We start from the raw sequence: 20,855 nt of genomic DNA, 5'->3' as shown, positions 1-20,855 counted from the left end.
AGAGAGAGAGAGAGAAAGAAATTAAGATAGAGTGAGTAAGATAGAGCAAGCGAGAGAGAGAGAGAGAGATTTTGTTTTTCTTGAGACAAGGTCTCGCTTTGTCACCTATGCTGGAGTGCAGTAGCACGATCTCAGCTCACCTCAACCTCTGCCTTGTGGGTTTAAGCAATTCCCCTCCATCAGCCTCCCTAGTATTTGAGATTACAGGTGCATGCCAACACACTCAGCTGATTTTTGTATGATGGTGACAGGTGGGGTATCACCATTTTGGCCAGGTTGGTCTCTAACTCCTGACCTCAAGTGATCCACCCACCTCAGCCACCCAAAGTGCTGGGAATACAGCCATGAGCAAGCTTTTCTGGCCAAGAGAGTGATTTTTTTCTTTTCTTTTTTTCTTTTTGTACCACTCCAGGGCTGAGAGAGTGGTTTCTTATAAGGAATTGGCTCACATGATTATGAAGGTTGATAAGTCCCTAGATCGTCCTCGTGAGTCAACAAGTTGAAAACCCAGGAGAACTGAGGGTGTGTTGCTCCTTTCAGTCTGAAGGCCTGAGAAGCCTGAGAGCTGTTTAGTTCTAGTTCAAAGACTAGCAGGCTTGAGATTCAGGAAGAGCCAAACTTTCAGAGTGCAAACTCAGGAAACAGTCAGTCATCCCGGTTGAAGGCAGTCAGGCAGGAATAGTTCTTTCTTATGCAAAGACAGGTTAATGTTTTGTTCCATTCAGGCTTTTGACTGATTGGATTAGGCCCACCCACAATAGGCAGTGCAATTTGCTTTATGTGGTCTGCCTATTTACATATTAATTTTATCCAAAATCACTCCAGCAGAAACACCCACAATACTTCTTGTCCAAATATCTGGGAATCCTGTGGCCCAGTCAAGGTGACACATAAAATTCACCTTCACATTTCTTATGTATCTATTAATGTTGTCTACTCTTCTTGAATCGGTTTTGTTAGTTTGCATAATTTTAGAATGGAATTTGTTGGCATACGATTGTTAGGAATTGTGTCCTATAACTCTTTTTATTTCTGTAAGATCAGTAGTAACATGCAACTTTTCTTTCTGATTTTACCAATTTGGGTCTTATCTATGTATTGTTATTGGGGGGATTGATTTTTATCTTTTTCCTTAGTTGACTTCAAGGTTTTCTGAATTTTGTTGATCTCAAAAACCATCTTCTGGTACCATTGATTCTCTTATTGCATTTCTATTCTGTATTTTATTTATCTCTGTTCTAATCTTCATCATTTCATTATTCTGCTTACTTTGATTAAATTTGCTCTTCTTTCTATAATTCCTCAAGGTTTAAAGTTAGGCTATTAATTTGAATTTTTTTAAAGGTACTGCCATAAACTTCTCTTAAAAGTTTTCACTGTATTCCATAAATTTAGGTGTGTTGTAGTTTTATTTTAATTTATAAGAATTTTTTTTTTGTTCTTTCTTTCTTTCTTTTTCTTTTATTTTTAAGATGGGTTTTCTCCATTATGGCCAGGCTGGTCTTGAACTCCTGACCTCAGGTGATCCACCCTCCTCGGCCTCCCAAAGTGCTAGGATTACAGGCATGAGCCACCGAGCCCAACCTTAAGAATGTATTTTTCTTTCTTTTTTTTTCTATTTTTGAGACGGAGTTTTGCTCTCGTTGCCCAAGCTGGAGTGCAATGGTGCAATAACGCAATCTTGGCTCACCGCAACCTCCACCTCCTGGGTTCAAGCAATTCTCCCTCATCAGCTTCCTGAGCATCGGGATTATAGGGCACGCACCACCATGCCCAGCTAATTTTTTGTATTTTTAGTAGAGGTGGGGTTTCATTATGTTGACGAGGATGGTCTATCTCTTGACCTTGTGATCAACCCGCCTCGGCCTCCCAAAGTGCTGGGATTAGAGGCTTGAGCCACTGTGCCCAGCCTAAGAATGTATTTTCTAATGCCCCTTGTGATTTCAACTTTGATCAACTTGTTGAATAAGAGTTCATTGTTTAAGCTGTCTGTATTTTAGAACATGCCAAAATTCCCTCTCTTACCGATTTTTATTTATCTTCTATTATGATCACAGAAGATGAAGTGCACTCATTTAATGCTTTAAAATTTACTGAAATTTGTTTGTATTCTAAGATGTGCTGTATCCTGAAGAATGCTCCATGTGCACTTGAACAGATTGAGTGTCTGACTGTTGCTGGTGAACTGTATGTGTATGTCTATTAGTTCTAGCTGCTTTCCTGTGTTGTTCATGTGTTCTGTTTTCTTGCTCTCCTAATTTTCTATCCATTCTTAAAAGTAGGGTAGTGAGATCTGAAACTATAATTTTTAAACTCTCTATTCTCATTTTAATTTTGTCAGTTTCTGCTTCATGTATTTTAGGGCTCTGTGATGACATACATATACACTTGTATTTTATGGTTAGATATTTTTATCAGTAGCATAATGCTCTTACTTGTCTCTTACAATTTTTGTCTTTTATTTGTGTTTACTGTATATACTTCAGAGGGCCTTTCCCCTTTACCCTATTCATATTTATAAGCTAACCCCTTCACTGTGCCAGGAAGTACTTGAGTGTTTTTTCCTGTAACCCTGAGGTTCAGAGTGACAAAGGCACAGACACCAGCAGCAGGAGATGCAGGCATTGTGTGTGGTCCTAGTGAGGCACCTGTATTTAGGAGTGTGGACCTCAGTAACTGAGATCTTCAAATACTGATGACACTTTAAAAAGAGAGTAGTCTCTGCATACAAGTAACCTCCCAATGGGCCCATATATGAAACAGGCATGATCATTCCCCTGAGTAATGTATAAGTACAGGGCTACTGTCTGTTTCAGACACACAGTCAATTGGTCACAGGTTTCTTGTGAACCTCTAGCAGTCTCATTGTATCTTAAAATCTAAACACAGAATTCATTCTGAAAAATAGAGATAGGTCTGGATTCAGACACATGACCCAGAGCCACAGTAAGAGGTACCAGAATGCATATTCCTGTCCTCAAATACCAGTAAGTATAACAGTTTCTGACGCAGGTTAGTTCACTCTCTAATAGATGCCCAAAACTCAGCAAATGTCTTACAATATCGCAGAGCTGGAAGTGCACGCTTATCATCGAGAGCAGAGCCAGTGAGCAAAGCATAAAAAGAAATTTCCTGATGGTCTTAACCGCCACCGTGACAACCCTGCTCACAATGCCAATAGTAGGGGCAAATGTCAACAGACAGTGTAGACCTCCACAGTCAACAATATGTGCTTCAGTATTGAGATTGCTGATGCCACGTACACCAAGGAATTACCAAATGGTGACTATTTATATAATGAAGTTTATGGGAAGAGGAGGGTACCTACAAAGTAGGTCCAGAAATAACTTCAACCAGCAGGGGAAGAAGACCAGGTTGAGGTTGTCATGGTGGTTTCAGAGCGAGGCTGACTGTGCTTCCCACACAGGGGCTCTTCTTCTTGCCCTTTCCTGGCATTTTTTATGGTGGGAAGCTGCTGAACAGTATCAGTCATGTGGTGTAATTAGGCGTTGCTCTTGAGGTTCCTGTCAGGGCAGTGGTGGAGGCAGAAGAGACAGGGGAAGTCGTCCCGTAGGTCTTCCCAGCACTGGTGGATGCAGAACGGACAGAAGCTGTGGTTATAGTCAGTGGCGACTGAGACTGTCAGGGAATCCAGGCAGATGGGGTAGCTGGCCTCTGCTCAGCAAGGGTGGTGGCAAAGGACATGCTGCAGGGAGGGTGTGCCTGGAAACACATCTTTCAGTAGATGTGATTCTCCAGGAATGACAGAAAGTGAGAAGCTGGTGCCTCCTCAGAGTTCTCCCTCTCGCAAGCAACCTGATGGCTTCCCAGGGTCTCAGAAAGTTGTCACCACACAAGCCTGTGTCTGCTTCCTTTTTCTCATCTCTAGAAGCAGCTCCAAAGGGAGGGATGGTCCAAAGGCACCTGGTGATTTCTTAGCATGGCATCCTCCTTTATTGAGATTCAAGCTAGGCTCTTCAGTCTTTTTTCTTAGGAAGAGTACTGACATTAAGAAGCCGTGAAATTAATGTCCACATAAAGTATTTCAGGTCATGGAACATTAACAGGACAGTAAACCAGTTTTCTTCAAAATTTAAAAAAAAAAAAAAGAAAAAACATAACAATATAGAGTTGACACTTAAACAATGTGGGGATTACAGTGACAAACCCCACTCTGTGTACAATCTTTGACTCCTCAAAAACTGGACCAACAGCAGCATACTGTTGATGGAAGGCTTCCTGATAACATAAAAAGCTGAGTAACATGCATCTCATGTTCTGTGAATTATGTACTGTATTCTCACAATATAGTAAGCTTAAGAAAGGCACACTTTATTAAGAAAATCACAATGGGGCCGGGCGCGGTGGCTGAAGCCTGTAATCCCAGCACTTTGGGAGGCCGAGGTGGGTGGATCACGAGGTCAAGAGATCGAGACCATCCTGGTCAACATGGTGAAACCCCGTCTCTACTAAAAATACAAAAAATTAGCTGGGCATGGTGGCGTGTGCCTGTAATCCCAGCTACTCGGGAGGCTGAGGCAGGAGAATTGCCTGAACCCAGGAGGTGGAGGTTTCGGTTAGCCGAGATCGCACCATTGCACTTCAGCCTGGGTAACAAGAGTGAAACTCCGACTCAAAAAAAAAAAAGAAAATCACAAGGAATAAAAAATAATCCACTCTTTATTAATTTAAGTAATCATCATAGAGGTGTTCATTCTCATTCTCTTCCCATTGAGCAAGTGGAGAGTAGGAGGAGAAGGAGGAGGAGGAGAAGGATGGGTTGTTCTTGCTGTCTTGGGGTTTGTAGAGGCAGAAGAAACTGCAAAATGTGAACTTGCATAGTTTAAACTCATGTTTTTCAAGAGACAACCATATATTAAAGCAATGAAGATAATGTATATCAATCAAAAGGTTTTACCTAATTTTTCTTTCTTTTTTCCTTCCTTTTTTTCTTCCTCCATTCTTTCCTTCCTCCTTCCCTTCCTGCCTTATTTTTTTTTTTTTCTATTTCTTTTTGTTGCTGTTGTTGTTTAGGGCAGGATCTCATTCTAGGGTGTTGCAGTCTAGACAGGAGTGCAATGGTGTGATCACAGCTCACTACAACCTTCACCCCCCAGGTTTAAGCCATCCTCTCACTTAAGCCTCCCTACTACTTGGGATTACAAATGTGTGACACCATGCCTGGCTGACTTGTGTGTTCTTTGTAGAAACAACTCTTTCCATGTTGCCCAGTCTGGTCTCAATATCCTGGGCTCAGCTAATTCAACTGCCTTGGGCTCCCAAAGTACTGGGATTACAGGCATAAATTATCACGCCCAGCTGCTTCTCTCTTAATCTCATTTTTAAACCTCATCTTTCACTTTCACTGCATTGTAAAGCTCTAAAATTCCTCCTGTCTTCTTTCTCTCTTCATTTTCACAATTGCCACAAATCTCTCCCCATTCTCTTGCCACTCCAACTCCATCTTCCTCCTTGTCCTGCTTCTTCAAAGGCCAGAGAAATCTCACAAATTGAGATGAAAGAAGTCTGTGGCAAGAGGAAGGCCCGGCATCACGGCTCAGTGTTCTAAAGTTATGTGGTCTCTGTCCTCAGACAAAGCTGTCCCGTCTGCCTCCCTCACATGAACTGCATCTTCCTCTTATGAGCCTTCATCATCCACTATCCACTCTGCAGCCAGTCCACTTCAACATGAATCTAAATGGCACCTCCTCCAATCTGCATCCCAAAAAACCCCAATTTCATCCTCACGGATTGTTGTGAGTCACCTTTGCAGGATCATCCCACAGGCTGACTGGTCCAGTGAGGTCACATCCCATTCACGGAAATTTCACCGAAGATTCCTGCCCCTTTACTGAGTCCAGGCTCACCTGCCCTCCAGGGACCCTCAGCATTGGTGAGCCAGCCCTACATTCCTGTGAGTCTCACCTCTCAGAAACTCTATCATGTTCTCACAGTGAATATCACAGTAAAATTTTTTGCACTTTTGCAGAGGCAAGAAGTACACTTTTTACTTTTTCTTTTATTTTTATAAGTTTTATTTTCAAAATAAGTTTTCCATTCACAGCAGGATTGGGTAGAAGGTACAGCGATGTCCCACATACGCCCTCCCTCTAAATAAGCACAGCCTCTACCACTATCGGCATCCTATCCAGAGTGGCACATTGGTTACAACTGATGAACCTCCATTGACACAACAGTATCACCTGAGTCCACAGTTTACACCAGGGTTCACTCTTGGTGGTGTACAGTCTATTGGTGATGACAAATGCATAATGACATGTATCTGCCACCATGGCACCACACAGAGTGGCTCCCAGAACTGAACAGATCTCTGTGCTCCACCTACTCATCCCTCCCTCTCCCCAACCCCTGGACACCACTGACTCTTTTACTGTCTTCATAGTTTCCCCTTTTACAGAATGTCATATGGTTGGAATCATACAATAGTAGCCTTTTTATACCGTGTTCCCACAAGAACGTCTTTGAATTCCTAGTCTGGAGCAATCAGCGCCTTGCTCTCAGCACATGCAGAAATGGGAGACCTTTAGAGAACTGTCTCCACAGTCACATCTTCTCTGCCACTGCTACCTGCCATTTGTAAGGTACATTGAGTTACAGGAAGAGATATAGACAAGAGAGAAATGTACACAAAATGTATCAGACTTCCGAGATTACAATTCCACAAACTCCAAATTTCAAATTCCAGAAACACTTTACAGTTAATCCCCACACCTGCTTCTTCCTACATCTCTTGATATTGAAACAACATAATTTTTTTTTAGACAAAGTCTTACTCTGTCACCTTTCCCCCAGGCTGCAGTGCAGTGGCGCAATCTGGGCTCACTGCAACCTCAAGCTCCTGGGTTCGAGTGATTCTTCTGCCTCCACCTTTCGAGTAGCTGGGATTACAGGCATGTGCCACCACACCCTGCTAATTTTTGTATTTTTAGTAGAGACAGCGTTTCACCACGGTGGCCTGGTTGGTCTCAAACTCCTAACCTCAGATAATTCACCTGCCTGTAATTCCCAAAGTTTTAGAATTACAGGCGTGAACTACTGCACCTGGCCAAAACAGCATAATTTTTGAAAACAAACAAACAAAAAAAAACTAAACCTATAAAAGTATTTTATAAAACGTGTGGGTGCTACATTCACTAACGGTTGTATAAAATTCACCCTTTGTTCATAGGACGGAAGAAAATGAAGCATTGTCACAGTTCATTCATCATAATCGGTCACTGGGCAGATTCTAAGAGGTTTTGAATCACACCCCATACAGAAATAAGGCTTTAGGGCTTCTGAAAATGTATCAGTGAAGGAATGGATGTGAGACCTGTCATTCAAATTGTAAAAGGAGAGCTCACCCAACTCATAGTCCAGATAAATGCCAATTCCTCTGGGTTTCTCCTTCAGGGGAAGGTAGACAGTGGCAGCACCTCGGGCCACATACTCACCCTTCCGCAGCAGGATCGCCCAGCACATGCTCTGTCCTGACAGGGGCCACTCTCCCTTCTTCCTGGGCAGGGAGTCCTTACACACCCCCACGGCCCACGTGGGCTTGTCATCCACTTGCACCTCCCAGTAATGCCGGCCACAGGCAAAGCCCTCAGAACCCAGGACCACGAGATGGCACAAAAATGTCTTTGGATTCCAGCGAACTCTCTGCCTTTTCTTAACAAATGTCACACATTTCTTATCCTCAGAGACACGCAGATGAGGATGTGCAGTTTTGGGATCCAGAGTAACGTCTTCTCTAAACTTCTGTAAGATTTTCTGAAAAGCCGAGTAGGGTGGGGGAAGCCTGAATTCTTCTTTCCGAGGCTGCACGGAGTGGACAGCTGGGGACTGCAGGCCGTGACACCTGGGCAGGACGCTCCTGACATCCATCAGCAGGTTCACGTCTGCCATCACACTCGTCTCTGCCACCTGCGTGAGTAGACTTTCCAGGGTAGAAATGTGTTCTGAAAATGCCCTCATGTTTGCATGGAGTTTCTCCTGAATATCCTCTTCTTCTTCATCTAACCTGGAGAGGGCTGCCTGGTGCTCACGGTCTACAAACTTTATCAAGAGAGTCAATTCTGAGGATAATTCCTGCCTTTGGCTTTCCATCTTCTCTCTCAGCTCCAGCAATTTTCTGCCCGGGGTGGCTCGCAGCTTCCTAACTTCAGCCACCTGCCTCTTCAGGGGCTGGATGTAACTGTGGAGCCTTTCCCTGTGATGAGAGGCAGCCTCCTCTATGGGCCTCATGTGGTGGCCCTGGTGGTCAGGGGGCTGAGTGCACAGGGGACACAGCACCACCAGGTCCTTCTCGCAGAAAACGCTCAGGGGCTGGTTGTGCTTCTCACACAGGGGCGTCTCTTCCTGCCTGGCTTCACTGACGCTGGCTTTCTGGAGTAGCTTGGCAATGTCCATCATCCGTCCCATCTGGGTGTTGTTCCTGAAGTGCCTCTCTGGGCATTGGTGACGACAGACAGGGCAAAGGAACAATTCCTGCAGATCCGTCCAGGACTGTTGGATGCAGGAACGACAGAAGTTGTGCCCACATTCGATGGTGATGGGATCACTCAGGACATCCAAACAGATGGAGCACTTGGCCTCTTCCTGGAGTCTTGCCAGGGCTGCTGACTCCGCCATTGGACTGTGGATGAAGGTCTGGACAGAGAAGCTGCTCTGCATTCAGATCTCCCTGACCTTTCTGTCCTGCAGGTGTCCCTGTCAGTTGAAGATTGTCCTTGACGTCCTCTGGGGCCACCAGCCTCAGCAGCTGAGAGCAGCTCTGTGGCAGGTCACAGAGTAGTGGGGCAAGTAGCTGTGAAAGAAAGAGAATTTGAAGCCAAGCTCAGCAATTGTCTTGGTCAGAAGATGACACGACTCTAAAGTGCCTGTGAGGTCCTGGGGACAAGAAGGAATTCCTTCATTTAGAAAAGGCTGACATTCTCCTGATACCTACAAAACCCATCCTGCTGCAGGAAGCCCACCTTGGAGCAGACCTTCCTTCCTCCTATACTCTGCTCACTCCCATGTTTGAGGCAACCAATGATTCTTCTTTCCACCCCAGCCCCCACATCCAAATCAACCACATGGGGCTCTATGGTTCTGTGGAAAGGGCAAGGTCTTTGAGGCCAAATGCCCTGTGTCTGAGTTTGATTCCAGAGTTACTCACATGCTCTGTGTGGGATCCGGGGAAACTCACTTAACCTACTGGACTCTAGGAGAATCAACTACTGAAAAATAAAAATGGAAACTTCAGTCATTGCAATTCTGTGAAAAACCTACAATAGCATCTGACACTTTTAGGGTTAAACCACAGATGTTTCTGACTGTGCTGGATTCATAATGACCCAATGTGTACTGGTCATCTGAGCTTCTCACCTGCTGCACATGCCGACTGTGCACATAGATGGCTGGAGGTTTAATGAGATTTGATTGTGAAGACCCTGCCAAGTAAGAAAACTGAGTTTTCCAATGATGCTCAGAATAAAATTGGAGATTGGGATTCCAGTGTGGAAAAAGCTGGGAAACACACACTTACAGACACACAACTCATCTTTGAAGTCATCTGGGAGCTACCATCTAGTAAAGGGTTTGTAGGAGCAAGATTTTGAGTAGGACTGGAGCTTACTGTTAGAAACAGGTACTGATTCTGAAATGGAAGATGAAAGGTTGAGAGGCTGACAGAGCTTTCAGTGGTCTTTCAAGTGTTGGGGAAAATTCAGAGCACTCTACAGAGGGTGTGTCATGGATACAACCCTGATGTGTAAATTAGGATCCGAGAACAGCTACCCACTAGAAGGAAGAATACATCAAAATGATGCCAGCCCTTAAAGAGTCTGACGATTCGATTATCACCATGGCCTTGGGGGCATAAGACATTCTGGGTTTGATGAATAGGGGCCAAAAGCTGACACTGCAAGTGTTAAAATGTAGAGAGTGTTGGTGATCAGTGGTGTCACAGAAAGGGTCATACATAGTTGCTGAGAACGTAAATTCTAGAAACCAATAGACAATTAGGAAAGCAAAGCAGATCATTTACATAATGCAGACACATCAGAGTGGAGAACAGTGGAAATGATTCTTTGTTTCTCACCTGACTGGCAAGGTTAAAGTGATTGAAGACACAGGGCAGGGAAGCAGGAAGGAGAGGAAGCCTGATGGGTTGAGAGCAGGGGCTGAGCTCGGCTTCCTGGGCCTAAATCTTAGCTCCTCTGTCTATGGCCTGGTGACACGTGACCAGCCAGGAAGGACTAATACAAGAGATTATCCTAGCAGCAGGAAGATACTCAGTGGTGTGTAATCATACCCCAGGCTGTCCACACTTGGAATTCCATTGTCATGGAGCACACCGTTGGTCATCCCCAATACCACCCTTCACAAACTACCGGCTTGTCCCTCAGGGCCCCTGCCCCTGCCCCTCACTGAACACACTGCCAGCCCCCACTGTGGCCACCTCTGATCCCCTGTCAGGCTCGAGGCTCTGCTCATGCCCCTCACCCACAGGCCTGCTGTTCCCATCTGAGGACAGTGTGCCGGCACCCAGGTCTCCTGTCCCCAGGTCTCTGCAGCTCCCACCTTCCCTCACATTCTCCCAACACCTTTGTACAAGCAGATCCCTAAGTGCTCTCCTGTTCTGTCTCCAGCAGTCAGCTCATGTGTTCCCTCCTTTTGACCAAGCATCTCCTGGCCTCCATGAGGACTCACCTCCCTGACACAGTGTCACAGAGCAGCAAGGACAGTACCATGAGCTCTCTTTCTAACCTTAAGACTGTTGTAAATCTGCCCTGATTTGAATATCTGCAGTCCCGGTAAATGTGAATCACACCCTAGTACTTTGGGAGGCTGATGCAGGTGGATCGCTTGAGGTCAGGAGTTTGAGACTAGCCTGGCCAACATGGTGAAACCCCAACTCTACTGAAAATACAAAAATTAGACAGATGTGGTGGCACACGCCTGTAATCCCAGCTACTCAGGGGGCTGAGAAACAGAATCGCTTGAACCCAGGAGGCAAAGTTTGCAGTGACCCGAATTTGCACCACTGCACTCTAGCCTGGGTGACAGAGCAGATTTCCATTTCAAAAAATAAAATCAAATAACTGGATCCTGAGTTTGCATTTCTTCTAGAAATGCTGGCTTCTGCCAGGCAGATCAGATGTCTAGGAGGCTAGGGGTTTCCCTATGCTCCAACTTCCTGCAGGCACAGGGTTCCACTTTCCACTTACCTGGAGTAGGTGACTCAGAAGCGTCTTGCGGACCGGTGTCTGAGAGTGTCCTGAGAACCACTTCCACACCAGACTGAGAGGTCGCCACTGAGACCAGGGCTTATTTATGCCAGCAAGAAGGCGGGGCTGAGGGTCCCGCCCACACAGGAGTGCGGCCCCAATCCCAAGTTGCCTGGGCGGGGCCAGGCTGTGAACAACAGGGTGTTTACAGGTCCTATGGGGTAGGAGGAGCCTCTCATGCATGATTCAATTACAACAGTGAGCCAGGCAACTTGTAAATAGATAACATAATTCACATCTTGTTAATCCTTGATTTTCTCAAAGCACGTTAATCCTATCTATGCAGATGAGGACACCAGAGCTCTGAAAGACTCCATAGTGCCTCTTCAAGTCTCGCCCAGCTGTGTGTGTTCTGGAGCCCACCAGTTTCACTCTCTCTTCTGATGCAATTTTTTTTCTTTCTTTCTTTCTTTCTTTCTTTCTTTCTTTCTTTCTTTCTTTCTTTCTTTCTTTCTTTCTTTCTTTCTTTCTTTCTTTCTTTCTCTTTCTTTCTTTTTTCTTTCTCTCTTTCTTCTTTTTCTTTCTTTCTTTTTCTTTCCTTCTCCCTCCCTCCCTCCCTCCTTTCCTTCCTTCCTTCCGTTCCTCTCTTTCTCTCTTTCTTTTCTTTTCTTTAAGATGGAAGTTTGCGCTTGTTGCCCAGCTTAGAGGGAAATGGTACAATCTTGGCTAACTGCAACCTCCACCTCCCAGGTTCAAGCTTTTCTCCTGCCACAGCCACCCAAGTAGCTGGGATTACAGGAATGTGGCACCATGACCAGCTAATGTTGTATGTTTTAGTAAAAACAGAGATTCTCCTTGTTGGTCAGGCTAGTCTGGAACTCCCAACTCACGTGATCTGCCCACCTCCAATTACAGGAGTGAGCCATTGCACCGACCAGCCCCAATGCAATTTCTAGCACTGCTGGAAAAGGGTGGACTTTACCCTTCGGTTTTGGAGGCCTGGATTGAGTACACCTCCTGCCCCCTGCCCCTCACAACAAGTTGAACCTATTTCAGTGGCTGTAGAATTTCCCATCATCAGGTTGAGGTTTATTAAGAACAACTCTGGGCCAGCCTGAACCCAGGAAGAAAAACTAAAAAGTCTGAAGCCAAGGAGAAGTTGTGCAGATGTTTGATGGTTCACGTTCCAGGAATCATTGTCTCCAAGGGATGACCTGGGCACAAGGAAGACTTGGGAGGAAAAGAGAACCCAGGACACCCACAGTGAAACAGGAAGCCCCAAGGCCAGGAGGCAGAAGGGCTCAATGGGGGGTCCTGGCTTCTGAGCACCTGTTGATGCCTTTGCCTGTTGAAACCCCACAGGGTAGGCCCAGCAGCCATTAGAATAAACCCCACTTTTTCCCATGCTTCAGCCCACCCCCACCCTGAGGCAGATCCCAGGTCCTACCTGAATGGATTTTCCACGAGACGGCCTCCACCCACCTGTACCTCATGGCCCCTGCAGTGATTTTCTCCACTTCACTCTACCTCATGCCTTTACACTCTCTACAAGTGATCTTTCCAAATTGCAATTTTAATCATGCTCCTTCATACACTGGAGCCACTTTTACAACCCTTGAAAAGAAGCACGCTCCTTATGATGTTCCCAAAGGGCCTGACAGTCTGGGCTCCACCTAATCTCCATCTCATCCTTCACCTCTAATCCACACTGAGCACAGGGAATTCCTTTGACACCTTTGCAAAGATGACTTTGTCCATCAGAATTTTCATGCTGTAACACATTGTTTACTCCGTGATTTCCAACCACTCTTTCTTCCGATGTCTGCCTAATCTTACTTTCTCTTGAAAGCATTTTCTGAGCTCTGAAATTCTGTGACACCTTATATTTATTTCTAACAGATTTTTCTTAAGTGAGTTTCAGTTCATAAGTGGTGGCATTTGCAATGATTTTTCAATCATTCATGCTCCTTTGTAAAAAAGAATATTTCATTGTATGCTGCAAATCTATCAAACAGATTATTCAGCAGGGCATGATGGCTCATGCCTGTAATACCAGAATTTTGGGAGGCCGAGGCAGGCAGACCACTTGGAACCAAGAGTTTGAGACCAGCCTGGCCAACATGGTGAAACCTGTATCTACCAAAAATATAAAAATCAGCCTGGTGTGGTGGTGGGCGTCTATATTCCCAAGTATTTGTGAGGCTGATGCAGGAGAATAACTAGAGCCTTCACAGAATTGGACTGTGCTTAATAAGTCCTTTGCAGCTTTGCTACTCGTGTGTGTCATAATCAATTCTTTATTTGCAACACCAAGATCCCTAGACTTTACAATATCAGCCAGTGACAACCTGAAATTCCTACATTTATATTTTATAAGAATAATCTGGTTTCTGTTTGCCTTTTGTTTTGTTTTCTGATACTGAGTCTCACTCTATTGCCCAGGCAGGAGTGCATTAAGTAGCACAATCTCCACCTCTCAGGCTCAAGTGATTCTCTTTTTCTTTTTCCTTTTTTTTTTTTAAAGGTCATCAGTTATTTAATTAGATTTTTAGGACATTTAAAGCACCTATTTGTGAGGATAAATTTCATTTGTCAGGGCAAACACAGATCGCAGGTAGCCCTGGAGCTGAGGAATAGCTTTGATTTTTGGTAAAACTTGTGAGTCCACAGTTTTCTGATCAATCTTGCGCTGCTCTGTAATCTCGTTTTTCTCTTTTTCTGTGTCGAAGATCTCACCTTCCTGGTGTCTGGGCTTCCACAGCTTCTTCTTCTTCTTGAAGTAAGCCTCAGTAAGATGTTTTGGGATTTTTACATTGCTGATATCAATTGGTTGAGGTGGCAATGACAAATTTCTGATGCGTTCTTCACATTGGAACTCGATTGAGGACCAGAAGTCCAGTCACAAGTAACAAGCCACTAGCCAGCTGCTTCAGGAAAACCACCCTCTTGCCCCTGTGGCATCCAGTGAGGATGATCAGAATTGTCCCGGGGGTAATGCTGGCTCGCAGTTTTCTCATGTGCTGACTAAAGGGTTTTTTCCCGTGGCTCAACAGCTTTCGAGGCGCATCTTCAGTAGGATAATACCTAGGCATTTTGCGAAGTTTAACCACTCGGGTACCACCAATTTTGTCACCACCAACTGGTTTTGTAATAGTTGCAAGAACCTTCTCATTCTTTTTCTTTTCAACCTTGGATTTAGCCGCTGAGTACTTCCTCTTGTACAAGGCTTTTCTGGAATACATGGCTGATCGGGAATACCGGCCAATTCCTCTGACAAGAACAGGATTGCGGCTGCAATGGGGCTTCCCCTTCTTGGGCTTTTTAGCCTTGAGGCTACCCTTCTTCAGTTTGCTATCTGCATCAGCCTTCTTGGCTTCAGGTTTCTTCTCTTTAGTATCTGGCTTCTCAACTTTTTCACCGGCCATCTTGCAAGATGGGAAAGAGCGCGATTCTCTTTTTCTTACTCACTCAACTTTATCTCTCAGAAGCGAATTGCTCTTCCTTGCCTTTTCCTTCTTGTGCCTTATCGTTGACTTTCTTTTCATCCCGTGTGTTCTGCTTTTGTTGTCATGCCTGTTCGGCTTAAATAGCTTACGTCCAATGGGGTCCCTTTCAGAACCAACTTCCTCTGCTATTCTCCTGCCTCAAGGTGGGCAGATTATGAGAATTGACTGAGTAACATGCGTTGAGTTTCACAACTTTGTAAATGTCCCCAACTTTTTCATGAAGCCTCTGTTTTGAACTCTCACTGTAGGTGGAAAATGGTTTGCAAATTATATGGAAGGTAAATTTTAATGAAAAAATAAACGGCCTCACTGGAGTCTATAAAGGGGGTCCCCTTTCGACCCCTATCTTCAAAAGCAAATGCTTCTGAATATATTTTTGTTCGTTTGTTTTGTTTGAGATGGAGTTTTACTCTTGTTGTCCAGGCTGGAGTAAAGTGGCATGATCTCAGCTCACTGCAACCTCCATCTCCCGGGTTCAAGCGATTTTCCTGCCTCAGCCTCTCAAGTAGCTGGGATTACAAGCATGTACCACCAAACCTGGCTAATTTTTGTACTTTAGTAGAGACAGGTTTTTGCCATGTTGACAAGGCTGGTCTTGAACTCCTGACATCAAGAGAACCTCCTGCCTCAACCTCCCAAAATGTTGGGATACAGGTATGAGCCACCACACTGGGCCACTTTTAAAGGTATTTTGGGCGGACTATGGAACATTCTGGAGACAGAAGGTTGCAGGTCTGCAGTTTCCTGAGACACTCACATGGCTGAGCCTGTCAGGTGGAAGCCCACATTGCTGAACTTGGTTTCTTCCTAAGTGCTGCCACAGCCAGAGAGCCAGGCCCTTCAGTCATGTCTGTAAATTTCTATGTGAGCAGAGTCAAGAGTCAGGGACTTAATAAACCACATCTCCTTATTTGCCTGGTGCTGCCTTCTGAGGTCCAGCTCTTCTACTTGACACCCCCAGCCCACATGACACATGTCTATGTCACCAATTCCTGGGGAGAAGTCCCTGAGGTCACAGATCTAGACAAGTGGTGGATGGAAGCAGCCAAACCTAAAGTACATGGAATCTTAGGGGGTTCGCCACACAGTGACTGTTCTTCCTCACAGAGTACAGTGAGTGAGAGGCAGGGTAAGAACCTTTCCTGGGAGTTGATGGTGCTGGGGGAGGCTCATTCAGTGCATGAAAATAATGAGATCTGTGCCCTGCACAGTACTACACATGCTGCTTCATCTGATGCACCCTCACAGCATTTATGGTTCCAATCCAGTGTTGAGAAAATTAAGCGCCAGTTTTTTTTTTTGTTTTTTTTTTTCTGAGACAGAGTTTCACACTTATTGCCCAGTCTGGAGTCTGGGCAATATTGCAATACTGCTTATTGCAATAGTGTGATCTCGGCTCACTGCAACCTCCACCTACCAGGTTCAAGTGATTCTCCTGTCTCAGCTTCCCAAATAGCTGGGATTACAGGCATTTCCAACCATGCCCAGTTAATTTTATATTTTTAGTAGAGATGGTGTTTCTCCATGTTCATCACGCTGGTCTTGATCTCAGGTGATTCATCCACCTCACCCTCCCAAAATATGGGATTACAGGCATGAGCCAACACACCCAGCCAGAGAGCCAGAGATATTAAGAGTTGGAGAGTGAGATTGCAACCCTCCCAAATTTTACTCAGTTCCCAAAATTGCAGCCATGGTGTATCCTGACTCCCATTCAGGCAATAAAGAGCTCTGTGGTGGGGTTCTCTGGGAGCACCTCTTTCCTGGAGCAGGAGACTGAGGTGACATGCTGAGCTCTACCCTCCTGCTTTGTTTCTAGAAATTTGTCTATTTCACCTAAGTGTTCCTTCCTTGACATACTATTGTTCTCTTAAAAAAACTTTCCTGGCCACATAGTGAAGCCCGGTCTCTACTAAAAATACAAAAATTAGCTGGGCGTGGTGGCAGGTGCCTGTAATTACAGCTACTTGAAAGGCTGAGGCAGGAGAATTACTTGAACTGGGAGGCAGAGGTTGCAGGGAGCCAAGATTGAGCCACTGCACTCCAGCCTGGGCAACAGAGTGAGACTCTGTCTCAAAAATAAAAAATAAAAAACTTTCTATTTCTGTTTCAATCTTTATTATTTCCTTCTTCTTTCTTCTAGCTTTGGGTTCAGTGTTCTTCTAGTTCTTGAAATTATAAAATTAGATTGTTAATTTGAGATCTTTCTCATTTTTTAATGTGGTTAACTGCATGAATTGTCCCCTTAACTTAGCTTTTGTGTTCCCACAATCTTTGTCTATTGTATCATCATTCATGTTTAATAGTCTACATTTGTAATTTTTCTAGGAATTTCTTATCCATTTATTGGTTGTTTATGTGGTTTTGATTTTCCATAAATTAGTGATTTTATCAGATTTCTTTCTTTTATTAATTGTAACTTTATTCCATAGTGTTCACAGAAAAATATACACCTTTGTATGCATATTTTGCATAATATGCATCTTCTGAAATCTAATGAACCTCAATTATTCCAGTGTATGTCTGTTCCAGAAAGTGTTCAAAGGCACTTGAAAAGAATGCGAATTGTGTCTTTGTATGTCCGCTACATCTAGTTGGTTTATTGTGTCGTCCAAGTCTTCTGTTTCTTACTCATCTATTTTTTTATTTGTTATTTTTAATGAGGTATTAAAGCCTCCCTTAAAGTAGAACCATTTCTCCCTTGTGTCAAATTTTGGTTTAGATATTTTAATGGTCTACTATTAAGTGTGTAAATGTTTATACTGTTATTTCTTCTTCCTGTTTTGAATCTTGTATTAGAGTATAATGTTCTTCTTTGTCTCTTAGAACCTTTTTCTGTTTCTTTTTTATTTTTTTAGACAGAGTCTCACTCTGTTACCCAGTCGGAAGTGCAGTGGCAGGATCTCAGCTCCCTGCAACCTCTGCCTCTTGGATTCAAGTAACTCTCCTTTCTCAACCTCCCAATTTGCTGGGGTTACAAGCACACACCACCAAGCTCAGCTGCTTTTATTTGTATTTTTTGTAAAGGTCGGGTTTCACCATGTTGGCCAGGTTGATCTCAAACTCCTGGCTTTAAGTAATCCACCTACCTTAGCCTCATAAACTGCTGAGATTACAGGTATGAGCCACAGTGACAGGCCTAGAACCTTTTCTGATTTAATATCTACTTTGACTGATATAAGTATGATGACCTCTGACTGGGTACAATGGCTTACACTTGTAATCCCAGCACTTTGGGAGGCTGAGGTGGGCAGATCATGAGGTCAGGAGTTCAAGACCAGCCTGGCCAATATGGTGAAACCCCGTCTCTACTAAAAATACAAAAATTGGCCAGATATGTTGGCAGGTGCTTGTAGTCCCAGCTACTTAGGAGGCTGAGGCAGAAGAATCCCTTGAACCCAGGAGTCAGAGGTTGCAGTGAGCCAAGATCATGGCACTGCACTCCAGCCTGGGCAACAGAGAAAGACTCTGTCTCAAAAAAAATAAGTATGATGACTCCTTTCTTTTGGTTACTGTTTGCATGGAATACCTTTTACATCTATTTACTTGTTTCTTTTTTGTTCTGGAAAATATGTATGTAACCTATAATCTGCTCAGGTTCAATCTGTTTGAGTCTTTGAATTTAAAGTGAACCTCCTGTAGAACATACATATGTGGATTATTTTAAAATTCATTATTTCAATCTGTATCTAAATAAACAACTTAATCAATTTACATTAAAATGACAAGTGATTGACTGGGAACAGTGGCTCAATACCTGTAATCCCAGCATGTTTGGAGAAGTAGTCGAGCCCATTGCTTAAGCTCAGGTGTTCAAGACCAGCCTGGACAACATGGCAAAACCCCATATCTACTAAAATTACAAAAATTAGCCAGGTGTGGTGATGCATGCTTGTAGTCCCAGCTACTTGGAGGCTGAGGCAGGAGAATTGCTTTAAACTGGGAAGCGGAGGTTGCAATGATCCGAGATCATATCACCACACTCCTGCCTGGGCAAAACAGCAAGACTGTATGGAAAAATACAAATACAAATAAAGAGAACTGTTAAAGAAGAACTTACTTTTGTCATTTTGCAATTTGTCTTCTACATGTCTTAGAGCATATTTGTCTCTCATATTTTCATGCGTATCTGATGCTAAGCTAAAAGCTAAAATTGACTGACATTAGTGACAACTGACCCTGCAAGACTTCCCCTGGAATTGCAAGCCTCCAGAATTGCAAAATAGTTTTACCAGATTTTGCTGCAATTACTCTCTAGTCAATTGTTGTTTCCTATTCATCTTCCCAGAATTCTTCCCTGTTGCTGATTCACTTTGTGTTCTTTCGTTCTATTAAACTGCGCTCATGAGTTGTTATGTACTGAATGCATGTGTTGCCCCCAAATTCATTAGTTTAAGCCCTAATTCTCAATGTTTACTACATTTGAAGGTGAGGCCTGAGGGAGGTAATTAGGTTAGATGCGTTCATGAGGGTGGCTTCCCTATAATGGGATTAGTGGCTTTATAAGAAGAGTTCTTTGCCAGGAAGGTGACTCATGCCTACAATTCCAGCACTTTGGGAGGCCGAGGTGGGCAGATAACGAGGTCAGGAGTTTGAGACCAGGCTGACCAAGATGGGGAAATCCCATCACTACTAAAAATACAAAAAAAAAAAAAAATTAGCCAGGTGTTCTGGCATACACCTCTAAACTCAGGAGGCTAAGGCAGAAGAATTGCTTGAACCCAGAAGGTGGAGGTTACAGTGGGTCAAGATTGCACCATTGCACTCCAACCTGGGCAACAGAGTGAGAATCCATTTAAAAAAAAAAAAGTCTCACTGTGCACAGAAGTAAGAGGGCATGTGAATACACAGTGATATGATGGTTGCCTACAAGCCAAGAGAAAAGGCCTCAGATTGAAACCTTTCTTGCTGGCCATTTGATCTCAGACTTCCCAGCTTCCACAACTATGAAGAGATCTATTTTATATTGTTGAAGCTGCCCACTCTATTGTATTTTATTATGGTAGCCCAAGCAGATGAAATCTTACATAGATCAGCATTGCTAAGTTTTGTGAACTCTTCTAGTGAATTATTAAACCTGAGGGTAGTCTCAAGGACCTCTTGAACTTGTAGTGGTGATTAGAAAGATTTTATTCCGAGCCAAGCACAGTGGCTGACACCTGTAATCCCAGAACTTTGGGAGGCCAAGGCGGGTGCATCACCTGAGATCAGGACAGGAGTTCGAGACTAGCCAGACCAACATGGTGAAACCCTGCCTCTACTAAAAATACAAAAAAATTAGCTGGGTGTGGTGGCATGTGCCTGTAATCCCTGCAACTCTGGACGCTGAGACAGAAGAATTGCTTGAACTCGGAGGCAGAGGTTGCAGTGAGCAGGTATCATTCCATTATACTCCAGCCCAGGTGACAGAGTGGGACTCCATCTCAAAAAAAAAAAAAAAAAAAGGAAGATTTCGTTCTCTATGACACTAGTTTGAGAGTATGAAGAGATTATACTGTTATTCTAAAAGTAGATGTACATTAAATAACTTCATTTTTAGTAATAAGTTTATAATTTTTAGTTATTGTAGATAACATTTTGGTGAAATAGATGGCACGTATGTATTTTTAAGAAACTTTTTTAGTGGTAAGAGCACTTATCATGAGATCTACCCACTCAAACATGTTTTAAGTGTGTATCACACCATTGTGGAGCACACATACAATGTCATGCAGCTCAACTGTCTTGTGTAACTAAAGTGGAATGCCAGATGATTAGTAACTTTCCATTTTCCCCAGCCCTTGGCAAACACCAGGCCTTTCAGGTTCTGTGAATCTGGCTATTTTAGATAGCTCATACAAGTGGAAACATGCAGGATTTTTCTGTGACAGCTTAGTTTTCCTTGCATAATGACCTAAAAGTTCATCCATGTTTTTATATATTGCACAATTTTCTTTTATTTTAAGGCTGAAAAGTGTTCCATTTTATGCATGAGTCACATTTTCTTTATCCAGTCATCTGTCAATGGAAATTGAGGTTGTTCATCCATCTTAGGTATTGTGACAAGTGTTGCAATAAACATGAGAGTCCTAATAGCTCTTCAAAATCCTAATTTTTAGGCCAGGCACATGACTCATGCCTGTAATTTCAGGCC

The 20,855-nt window shown here is 43.7% G+C and overlaps 2 pseudogenes across 2 annotated transcripts; both read right to left on the bottom strand.

The window, feature by feature from the left end:
- Window positions 1-4,141: 4,141 nt before the first annotated feature.
- On the bottom strand, window positions 4,142-11,285 carry LOC144581914 (tripartite motif-containing protein 75 pseudogene; annotated as a pseudogene). Of its 2 annotated transcripts, XR_013533341.1 has the most exons (3): window positions 11,217-11,281; window positions 9,164-9,224; window positions 4,142-8,809 (listed from the first exon to the last, which is right to left on the bottom strand). The product of XR_013533341.1 is annotated as a tripartite motif-containing protein 75 pseudogene, transcript variant X1 (transcript). The 2 variants fall into 2 exon arrangements; XR_013533342.1 differs by lacking the exon at window positions 9,164-9,224 and having other exon boundaries at window positions 11,217-11,285.
- A 2,464-nt stretch (window positions 11,286-13,749) lies between these two features.
- Window positions 13,750-14,661, bottom strand: LOC108590523 (large ribosomal subunit protein eL6 pseudogene; annotated as a pseudogene).
- Window positions 14,662-20,855: the final 6,194 nt, after the last annotated feature.

The sequence above is a fragment of the Callithrix jacchus genome, chromosome 3, assembly GCF_049354715.1.
Source record: "Callithrix jacchus isolate 240 chromosome 3, calJac240_pri, whole genome shotgun sequence".
NCBI lineage: Eukaryota > Metazoa > Chordata > Mammalia > Primates > Cebidae > Callithrix > Callithrix jacchus.
This window is presented reverse-complemented; position numbering and strand designations above follow the sequence as displayed.